The sequence below is a fragment of the Colias eurytheme genome, chromosome 7 (genome assembly GCF_061535395.1).
Source record: "Colias eurytheme isolate Ceu_HAF_F1 chromosome 7, ilColEury1 Martin Lab GWU primary, whole genome shotgun sequence".
NCBI lineage: Eukaryota > Metazoa > Arthropoda > Insecta > Lepidoptera > Pieridae > Colias > Colias eurytheme.
The window spans coordinates 9888417-9900357 of record NC_142986.1 but is presented as its reverse complement, the minus strand read 5'-3'; the positions used below and the strand labels follow the sequence as shown (position 1 = coordinate 9900357).

Sequence of the window (11941 nt, the reverse complement as noted above, 5' to 3'; positions counted from 1 at the left end):
GAATTATCGAAATCGGTTCAGCCGTTCTCGAGTTATGCGCTTACCAACACATTTTGCAATTCATTTTTATATATAAAGAAAGAAGATAACGATGTTCTCTCTCTTCTCTTTCAACCAGTGTTCGTCCACTGTTGGACGTAGGTCTCACCCAGGCCATGGCACGCCACTTAGCCCTATTGTTGGTAGCGATGCAGATGGTTGGAGGTGATGGCCCATAGGTATACAAAAAATAAAATTTTCTAATTTCATACAAACACTGTTTACCTACATTAAAAATGTCTATTGTTATCTGATTCACAGAAGCAAATAATATACAAAAAAGCAAAACGGTTATTCTAATTAAGCACACTTTGATGAGCACTTTTGAATTTCCATTTTAAAAGATTTTACCTCCGCGTCAAGTTGTTACTGAGAGGCAACAAAATCTCGTCGGAAAATATTTACATTGACGTGTTTTTAGCCGTTTTTATGAGACTAGACGAAAGTCTGGGTCGAATATGTAGACTTTAGTAGGTATTTTTTGATAGATATTTTAACTGGGATGGTAAGTTTTGAAATGTACTAATACTCAATACCTGTAATATAATTTAATTGTAGGACAAAGAATAGTATAGGAGATGAGAATTAAAATTATTAACACACCTGTTGTATCTACACTTTTTTGTAGTGTTTTTTAACGTCAAGCGACGGTTTCATTCGTGTGTGTTGGCATCGTAGCTCAGATGATTTGTATCAATGTGTTACTATCGCGTTTTATGTTTTATGTGTGTTTTTTCTAAGGTAGCTTCTAGCTATAATTTGTGAAAAGAGAATAGGTAGATTATAGAATAGTCGTTTCGATATTAAGCGCTCATTGTTCCAGGACCTCTTCGAAGAATTATTAATATGTATCAATTTTATACTTCAATAAGTATTAAGTACATAGTACATACCCCACAAAATAACTAACAAAGATATAGCTAACTTTCAAACAAACTTAAAAATTTGCAATTTTTCGAAAGTCGGTGTTAAATTTACTTCTTTCATCGCCTCTTTCTCTTAGTAGTTAGTTACATGTTGAGTACATAACTCACACTTTCCATGTACGAACGTGATAAAATTAAAGTGCGTTTGAAAGTTGTACAGTTTACTGAAATATAATATCTGTACCTAACTACCAACTTTTTAACTCTTACACTAAAATATATCACAAGATTAAGCCTCTTTGTAAAAGATTTGTCTTAAAATTCAAGAACAACGGACAAAAGTAAAAATAAAGTTACACAATTGAAAAAATAGCATCCTGTCTCTCAAATGGACAATACGAAACAATTTAAGTGACGCGGCTCGAATCCCAAACGGAATCTCAACAGACATCGCATATCAAGTCGATATCGCGGGAAATTCTGACGTTCAACGAATACGTAATTATTTACGTCGCCGGCGCTCGGCCTATTTGTGAGTTAATGCGATTCGCGCTTTATCTCGTTATCTCAAGATTCAATTTCACTTGGCTGTTAACTCAAGAATGGTGTTCGTGTAGGTTATGGCTGGTTAAGGCTTCCCTCTGCTACTCAAATGAGTTTTAGCATTGTAGTACTTGTGACGTAGCAATAAGATTCATATTAACTCGCTGTGCAAACAATTCAATTTACTGAATTTCAGTTTTCTGGATGAACGTTTTCGAATGCTTGTCCAGCTGGCTTGCTGAGTTTGTTAAGCAAATTGCATCAACTACGTATTTACGTACCTACATTGTGAGAAAATGAAGAGTTCTTGCGATTTTAAAGTCAATGAAATACAATCTATGATGAATGGTTTCAAATCTTTAATCTATATTTGTATATTTAATACCTACATAAGCTAGACGACGGTATTATATCTTGACACACGTTGATTGGAATCTAAGAAGATTTACTACTAAAAGCCTTTAATAAATACTCAATCTAAAATCTCTAACAGCCGTACAAATAAAAACTTGCTTATTCAAACCTTATGCAATGCATAGATATGATAAGAATAAATAAAGAATAAGGATGTCATAATTTCTTACAAATAAATTTGGAATAACGTCGATGTATCTATGCTCACGCTATGCAATAGGCGCGAAGCGGCAACGTCGCAATTCATTCACAAAATTATGAAAAACATTGAAATTGTCTACGGTTAAGCCTTGGTGCTGTCATTTTGCTGACGTTTGACTTACGGACGGAATAGCATTAGTATGAATACTTATTACGAAGTTATACTAGGTTACATTTATTTCGTGTTTATTTGTATGATTTTTCCTTATTCTTAGTTTATTCTTTGCATAAAATGTTATAACTCGTTTATTTGTACGGCTGTTAGGCTTTTATTACCGTACGTAACAAAATATGAATAAGTTTTAACCTTAAAGTTATGAAAGTATAAATTATCTAAAGAATTTGAAGAATGGAACATAAGCTGGTAATCACATTAAATGTCAGAAGACACGCATTAAAATATACTTAAATCTGGTATACGTAGATTAGTTCTGCTTGTGCTTTGAAGATTCCTATGATTTGTATTATTTTTACTTTTTTTACAGGAGTTTTAAAAAATTTTTGAGTTGTCATTTCGAAAAAAGCTTTTCTTAGATTTGTATGATTGGCTTTTTGCATAAATCGTACCTCAATATGTACATACTAGACTGTCTAGATATCCTACCATAAAAAAAAACCTTTTATCTTTTTTTGTCTAGTTTTTTTGGAATTATTTGCTTATAATAATACCTACGTTGGTTTTTTCCGAGCTGTTAGAGTTCCTACCTACGTATCTTTCTGTTTAGATTTAAAATTTTAAACATAAACTGACAGAACCCTAAAACGTATTATAAAATTCATGAGCACCTTGGAATGGTAATGAGTAATGACTGATGGCATTAGATAAGTTATCTTTTTAGACACTGGATGATGCGTCGTAAATCTTAACGTATTTTGTTACCAGATCTTGATTTTTAGTGCAAGTTAAATTTAAATTAGTAATTATATGAACTGTACCGACCCGTAGGTACCAACTATCAGAATAAAAAATAAAAAGATCTTATCTTGGTGACGATTTCTCCACCAAATGGTAAAATAATGTTTTACAAAAAGTTATCAAGGGAAAAAGCACTAAAAAACTTCATCTACCTATTTAGCAGATATTCGATGCTACAGTTGTCAGTTACACAGTATGTCGTATGTAACGTAAACACTTCATCAGTAGAAGGTATCCACGATAAAATAACAATATGCGATATCTATGATAAAAGTAAGTAATTATTATTTATTAAGTACAATTGATGAGTCACGGGTTTTGTAATGACTTACCAGTTATAACCGAGGTTAAGTTCGTTTGTCTCAAACTGGTTTGTGTGGGAGTCTTTTTTGTTTTTAGTGTAATTTCAAGTGCGATTATTTTTGGATCCATCCAGAAGTGAGTGTTATTTTTCAATTTTCAATTATAAGTTTATTTTATTACTAGTTTCGCCTGCGGCTTTGAAGGTTCAAGTTAGATACCTACTGTGTGAATTTTTTTTCATATGGTTTTTCATTCCTTATTTTATTTTTATTTACTTATTACGCCGGAATTAAATTTTCAGGTTGTTGAACTATCTTTAACTATTTTTCAATTTATATTTCACTAACTTAGAATTTTTTTATTGATACGTTAACATCAGCGTGTTATTTAGATTCTACATAACAATAATAGAAGAAACAATACTACACAACTCACTAACATCGATACCTACTACAAAAACGTAATTCGTACAAAAAGTGATCCCTATGGAAAGTTTTTAATATTTTTTGCTATCCTCAATTAGGGTAAGAAATAAGAATGTCAAGTGCCTTGACTTGAACATGTGTTGATGATCATTGTGTTCATACTTAAGGACTTGAAATATTACCCGTATTGTATACTAATGCATTTTTTGTGCACTTGAGATGTTTTGAGAGAATGTGCAAAAGTGTATAGTGTATTTTATGTGTCAGAAGGAAGTTTTATGAGTGAATGTCGTTTAGCATTTTTTAAATAGGTAATTTGATTTTTAAACGTATATTTGTAAAGAGAGAAGGTTCTCAATTCGTGGCATATGTTTATTTTTGCCTTTAGATATCGTTTGATTCGACTTAGTCCTGAGTTTCGATATTGTTGAGTTTGTCCTGAGTTTTTTATATACCTACACAAAATTTTATAATATTCGTGTGTATGTGAATATTAATTGTTTATTTTCTAAAACCAAGACAGGAAGGTAATCTTTTCCTTTCAGTCTCAGTCAAGCCAAGGTCTTGATCAGAGCGCGGAAACATTCAATTGTATTGTTTTGCATCCAGTCATTTAATTAAGCTTTATCCTATCTTATTATTTTACCTAATACTTCCACTGTTGTTGAAAATAATTACTTGTATGATATTCATTTGAAAATTTACTGACGATATTAGCACAGTTGATACATATCTATACTAATATTATAAAGAGGAAAGGTTTGTATGTATGTATGTATGTATGTATGTATGGTTTTCACGCATAAACTACTGGACCGATTTTGATGAAATTTGGCACAGACAATCTTTAGACCCTGAGAAAGAACATAGGCTACCTTTTATTGCGAAATATGTACCACGGGCGAAGCCGGGGCGGACCGCTAGTCTGCAATATTTATTATTTTATATACAGTCCACTATGTATCGATTCATACACACAATCATATAAACAAACGCAGTAATCTCCAAATAAACCCATTGTAGCCTTTTTTTACGATAACTGGCATCTCCAAAAGATGTCTAAGTCGTGACGTCATACATTTTACCTGCCTTTTCGGGAATTACCTTCGATTAGTGCGGCGAGCGTTTAACTTTGAGTTTTTGACGTTTTTGGATGGTTTTTGTGCGTTTGGTATGCCCATGCGCATTGTTGGTGCCGTGAGAATATGCTTCCTGGTATATTTGCGATTATGTCTTGTGAATTGCTTTGATGTTTATGGGTTTTTGTGGGGGTTAGTGCTTTAAGTAAAGGATGAGTATTTTTAGAAGTGTTTCTTGTGATTGGTGGGAATGTTTTAAACATTTTTTATGTCTGTTTTAACAATGATGGGGATGACGTGTTTTTTTACCATTTTTTATATTGTTCATTGATGACACTCATATTGATCAAATAATGATATTGCTTTAACAGGTATATTGCCTAAAACTTTTTTTCGATAGATATTAAACAGTCTTACACAACACTTATATAATATATATATTTATCAAATTAGTGGTTCCTGCCTTATCCAAACAAACGAACATATACATACCTACATAATATTTTAGTAGAAAATCGTAACCAGGACGCATTCCCGTGACTAAAATTCCTTAACAGATTAAAGTTCGTTTACACGATAATGCAGCAAACAAAAGCTTATCGCATGCCTGTAAACTGGGCTAAAATAACTTTAAGCTTTTAAGCTGAGTAAGTTGTGAACGTAATTATAATTGCATTTTGTAGTTTATGGATGGTACTTATAGTTTTTGTAGGTAAGTTACTGGCTTTAAAGTATTTTCTTAAAAACGTGATCTGGGATTCATTGACGTGTTTTTTATTTACTGTTTGTTTAAATTATTGACGACTTTTTTAGCACCTTCTATATATACAGTATCAGTAACATAAAGTGTAGAAACAAAATTTGACAAATTTCTAAAAACTTTCGAACGCAGAGAGCCAAATTTTACGGTAGTTACATTAGACAAACTATTTTAAAATATCTGTTTGTAATATCATTTTCAAGGCCGTGTTATATACGTATTCCCTTAAAATCATTATAAATAGAAAGAGTAGAATAAATTCGATTACTGAGGTGAGATCGTGACTCCCCCAGCGTAGTTGGGAAAAAAGTCTTCGTCACGGAACATCAAAAGGTGTTTTTATTGTTTTTTATATAAATTTCAAGCATAGCTTAAATTTTTAACGAAAGTGAAAGTCAGGCATAATTTATGTATTTTATAAGCGATTTATAATATTCGTATATTGTACTGTATTGTAATCATTAGGCACCTATGTTCTCTAAACATACTACACGTCCGTTATTCAAAATATCGTAACGACATCATCACGACACATCGTCACGACATAATATCGTCGACGGTTAGTAGCAATCCAGTAATATAATATAGCCAGCAGACGGTGTCAGGTGGCCGGTAAGCGGAGAGCTTCACATGTCATGGGATACGACATCTTGATATATCTGAGAAATTCTCATAAACATAAAATATTATGGTGATTTTATGTCAGTGCGCGTAAAATGATAGTGATGTAAAGATTAAAAAAATCAGGCATAAAAGTATAAATTAATTAAAAAGTTTGAATTAAACATGTCCGTTTAAATATGTTATTTATAAAATAAAATATTTGAGTTAAATTTTTCCTGTGTGTCTGTTAAAATTTGGTCAAAATCGATTCTAAAGGAGTTTGTTTCATACAAGGTAGGGAAGCTAATGAAAGTGTGTAAAAGTCATAATGAAATATTATAAATTTTGCTACTTAATAAGAATAGAAGGTACTAAGCAGGTACATTTAGGCTAAGGCTAAAACATTTAACTTAAAACATTTGACTTTGTGTCCTACTAATATTGTAAGTTGTAACAAAGGCCTTCCATACAAAAAGTAAAAATAATAACATATTCACAATATTCATTCCATCAGTTTTATTGCTTTACAATCAACCGATTTAAGAGCTATTACGCACTGTCGACCAGTCGCCGGCGACTGGACTTACTCCTGGACGACTGACGACTGTGCGCAAGCCCCTATTTAAACTATAGTAAATTAGTAAGTCACAGTCGCCGGCGACTGGTCGACAGTGCGTAATAGCTCTAATAGAAACTAATCCATTTGAAAGTAACAATCAGTTAATCCACAAAGTACAATTTTACTTTGTTAGCATTATAAATGAGAAAATGGCCGCTTCACTTTGTTAAAGTCAATATTTACAAAGGATTAGTTTCATTGGATGACGTTTATCGTTTACACGTGCTGTGTTAATAGTTTATTGAGAAATTAATATCTTTTCTATGTAAACATTTATAATATAACTAGCGGTCCGCCGCGCCCCGGCTTCGCCCGTGGTACATATGAAAAATAGATGTTGGCCGATTCTCAGACTTACCCGATATGCACAGAAAATTTCATGAGAATCGGTCCACCCGTTTCGGAGGAGTATGCAGACTAACATTGTGACACGAGAATTTTATATATAAGACTAGCGGTCCGCCCCGGCTTCGCCCGTGGTACATACGAAAAATAGATGTTGGCCGATTATCAGACTTACCCGATATGCACAGAAAATTTCATGAGAATCGGTCCACCCGTTTCGGAGGAGTATGCAGACTAACATTGTGACACGAGAATTTTATATATAAGATTTAGAGGAAATATAAAAATGTTTGCTTGTTATATCGCAATAATGGACATTTAACTATCTTAATGCATCGAAAAAGTATTTAAAATGTTATACAATTTTAATTTTGTCATTTGTTTTTAATTGCAGCTAAACATAAATTCAAATATAAATATGTAAAATTTAAGTGTCTAAAATCATAAATGATTCATACCATTGTACTTGTTTAGTAAATTATCATCTAAAAATTTCCTTACGTATTTATATGTATGTATGTCTATCAAAACCCGTGGAAAACACGTCAAAAAAGGTCAAAAATCATTGACCGTGATGCTTGATTATAGTAAAGTCTTAAAAAAATATTACAAAATGATTATGTTGCTTTTAATATCCATGGTTTTGTTACAAAAAAACAATGCTTCTTCCAATAAAGGTACGTACAATATAAACTAATTCATTATTTATCAAAGCATTATAGCAAAAAAATTTTATAAAACTAATCTGACGTTAATAGGCTGAGAATCATGAGCTAATAATATCAAACTCAAAGTATATCGCTGTAATCACGAGTAGGGCTGTCACAAGTAAGTTTCTTGAGAACTATTCTGATCAGTAATGACAGATGTACGCGGTAGCTTAAGGTGATGAATTAATTTTTCTAACATTTACGGCCCTTTTCAAACCTTCGTAATTTTTATATTATTAAAGTTGTCGTGATGAAAATTCTTGACAAGAAAGTTCAATAGTAACACAATACGTCTACCGTTTTAGAAACATGATTCCATGATATTTTCTCGATAGAAAAAAAATACAAAGTTCTCATTGTTATTTTTTTATAATCTCTGGCATCTTCAAAATAACAAACGTAAAGTTACGACTTTTTGGATATTAACTATAAAATATACAACCTATACGTCTACCGATTTAGAATTTTGAAATATGCGATGGTTTTGAAATAAACAAGAAATACTTGAAATTAGCGCGCGACCAGCCAATATAGCGAGAGCCGCCCTGTACCTTCCTACCCCGATCGCTGCACGAGTCATTCCCGCTACGGCCGTCACACGGGGAACTTGTGTCGCTCGCGCAATCGTAAAAAAGGGTGACAACACGATAAGACAAAATGAGACAAATGGGGACAATAAAGAAAATAAGAAGAAACATAAAGGTTGGAGAAAAAAGAATGCTTACAATTGGAACAAATTAATGAAGAAGTTGGTTTTATTTTAAATTTGATGATAATTGTATTATAGACGATGTTTGATATGTACCCCTGTTTTAAGTACATAACGAATGTGTAAGATTTTTTTCATTTATAGCATAGATAATTTTTCTGAAATCCGGAATCCAGAAGGAAAATAAACCCACTGATTGTTCACAATGTGAACCCACTCCTTCGTAAGTACCTTTATTCAGTCAAAAATGTATGTTATCAACGTTCTACTGGTTTTATCGCATGATTCCATTTTTAGCAAAAAGCAACAAAGTGCAAAGAAATAAAAAATCATGGTGAACTTAGTGGAAGTATGGCGGACGTGATATGGAACAGGAGCTCATTGGAGTAGTATTATATTTAAAAAAAATACGAAAAAATTTCAAGAATTACATTTCTTAGTAGGTGGTAGATAAGTATGTTGTATAAAGAATTTGATGTTGATATTTATTTCATTTATACTTACTACACCTGTGCGGGAAATTGCTTAGTACTAAAACAGGTTTTAAATATTCATATTTACATAGTAATGTGAGTTTTAATTTCGAAAAATTTTGTGTGAGTATATTAAATTGAGTTCCTGGGTGATCAGGAAACACAATTGGGCCCGGAAGATGGCGCTGCAGTCACTCCTCCTAATCACATGAACCGATTTGGATGAATATTTGTGTGCACATTTCATTGTTGTGGGATGATTGGTTGATTCGTTTTCACATTAGCTAATATTATGTATTTTTGTTGTAAACTTAATTTAATGTTTATAAAACATTATTATTGGTATAAATAAGCCAGTGTTCGTCTCACATTGCTGTACCTGCCTACCTACCCTACCAGGGCCTAACTTTGTTCTGGCTATTTTATTTTGATTATTTGTAATGAATAATTACAATTATAATAGAGTGCAAAAAATAAATACATGCGTCAATATATTTTGTGTTTTTTTTAAACAATTTTTCTATTTAAAAAAATATCATTCCGACCGCGGCTTTGCCCGCTTGGAATTAGGTTATATCGTGAATCCTGTTTTATCCCACAGAAGTGTTCAGTTCGGATAAAAAGTATCCTATGTGTAAATCCAGGCAATTAGCTATATTTTATCAAAATTGGTAATGTAGTCTTGACGTGATTAAGTAACAACTAACAAAAAAATATACAAATTAACATCCAAAGTTTCGCATCAGTTTTACTGTATTAGTGATATCTTCCACTCTTGACTTTGACTGAGAAGAATTAGGGTTTATATTTATAACTTCTTTCAGAAATAGTACCTTTCATTTCTGGGCATGATGTAATATCTACGTCAGCATCAAATTCTATCTAAATCAATTCAGTAGTCCGCGTTATTGATTACCATTTCATTTTTTCAGAGTAGGGGAGACCGGGTTTGGTTGTCTCACGGGTTGTTTGTCACAGCGGTCTTAACACAAAACTGAACTATCGAATAAGTCTGTTGAACAGCGTGGCAAGAGCGATACAGTGAAAACGCTGTCCCAACTTCGCGTCAGACCGCTCCGATCTGCCGTGAGGGCCTCACACGTGTTTATTGTTTTCGCACAGCAAAAGTAAATTTTTGTGCTGCTGTGTCGAACCTCGTAATTATACGTTCTTGTTTTACAGTAATAATCTTTCAGTTCATTTGATGATGATGAAATGTGTTTTATAATATCGTAGTATAGTTTTTTAGATATTCATTGATCGGAATTTATTTTCAATTTTATTTTCATAAAACGTGTTATGGGGCTCGTTGTCACAAATTTTCGGGGGCTGGTTGTCACCTATCAACCAGCTCCCTGTATGCGAGATGACTTTAATTGCGTTTTGAGGTTGTTTGTTTTAGCCGTAAATTTTCAATCAACACCGGAAAATCACCCTAACAAACCTGCTGGAAGTCCATCTGCCCTTGATGACTCTATATTGACTCACGATTATTATTGTTTGCTAAAATTGTGATTGATTAATATTCAGACTGAAATAAAGACCGTAGACACGGTTTCATTTGGTTAAGAGTTCTTAATTAAAAATTATTCCGTAAAATTATAAGACCAAAGTGTGACTTTCTATTTATAAATTGCCTGTTATTTAGTACGTGACTACCTACCCTAGGCATTGTGACAACCATGCCTGACCCGGGGTTATAAGTCACATTTTTCTTTAGAGTGAAAATACAAAATATTTCTACAACTGATAATATTACACAAAAATACGTTTATTTATTTTGTAACAGAATAATTACACTATCTTTTGGTATACAAATATCATTCCTAAACAACGTATTTTGGAAGTTACATAAAAAAAGTTAAAAATGTGACTTTCATCCCCGCTCTCCCCTAACAATATTTTTTGTTATTTTAAAGATTATTTATAACCTGTATTATTTTGTAATAAAGTAAACATTACGAAATAATAATAATTATTAATAATGTCTAAGTAGTTGTTGGAAAGAAGATTATTTGTTTATAAGCAAGAAAATAAAACCAATAAATCAACAATTGAATAAATGTATAACAATATTATAACTGTATGACGACTCCATACATGTTTGTCCCGAGTCGGCCAGCGGCAGCGCGGCGAGTTTGCAAGAATTACTTCGCGCACACCCGCGTTCGCGATAGCGAGCTATTAGACTCCGCCCGCCAAGCAGTGGATTTTTTTTTGTGTATCGTCTTAATGTATTTTAACAAGCATGGTTGCAATATGTGAAGTAAGTGTGAACTGTGAAGTCAGGCCGTACTCACTCACTCACTCGGCAGCCATTTAAAAATATGCTACTATAATGATTTTTTTATGCCAGCCCTAGAATATATTGGAAAATAATTTCCATCTGGTTCTATGCCTATAGAATTTTTGTTCTTTTTTTTAAATAAAAACGAACAAACAATCTATGCAGATTTATTTTATTTTAATTATTATCTATAAGTGGCAGCCCTAGATTAAGAATGAAACATGAAAACAGAAGAGGAGACCGCAATCACGTTGTTATTGTTCCTATTCGCTGATTATATAACAATGCCGGTAATTATAGCCGTGACTCAACTAATTACTGTTGATAAATATGATACTTAATGCACTTCGTCTAAAGGATAGCTATTTAGTGTCATAACTTAAAATTGTATCTACCTATTTTATACAAAAACAGACAGGTTTATAAAGCATCTGCTCTCTCTATTTGAAATATTAGTTAAAAGTTTAACATTTAATATTGAATAAACAGACAAAATAATATCTATTAATAAATGTTTTTCCATAACACCTCAAGTTTCTTGAACTGCAACATGTAAATTCATAAATGTCTCAGTTAAATTGTCTTCAAACAGACAGTATATAATCTAAAAAGAATTTTAATTAACAATCGGTCATAAGAATATTTTATA

General features: G+C 32.4%; 1 protein-coding gene across 3 annotated transcripts in view; it reads left to right on the top strand.

Annotated features, from left to right (window-relative positions):
• Window positions 1-11941, top strand: part of sdt (MAGUK p55 family member stardust) — a 106127-nt gene that overhangs the window by 16466 nt on the left and 77720 nt on the right. The window lies entirely within an intron of this gene.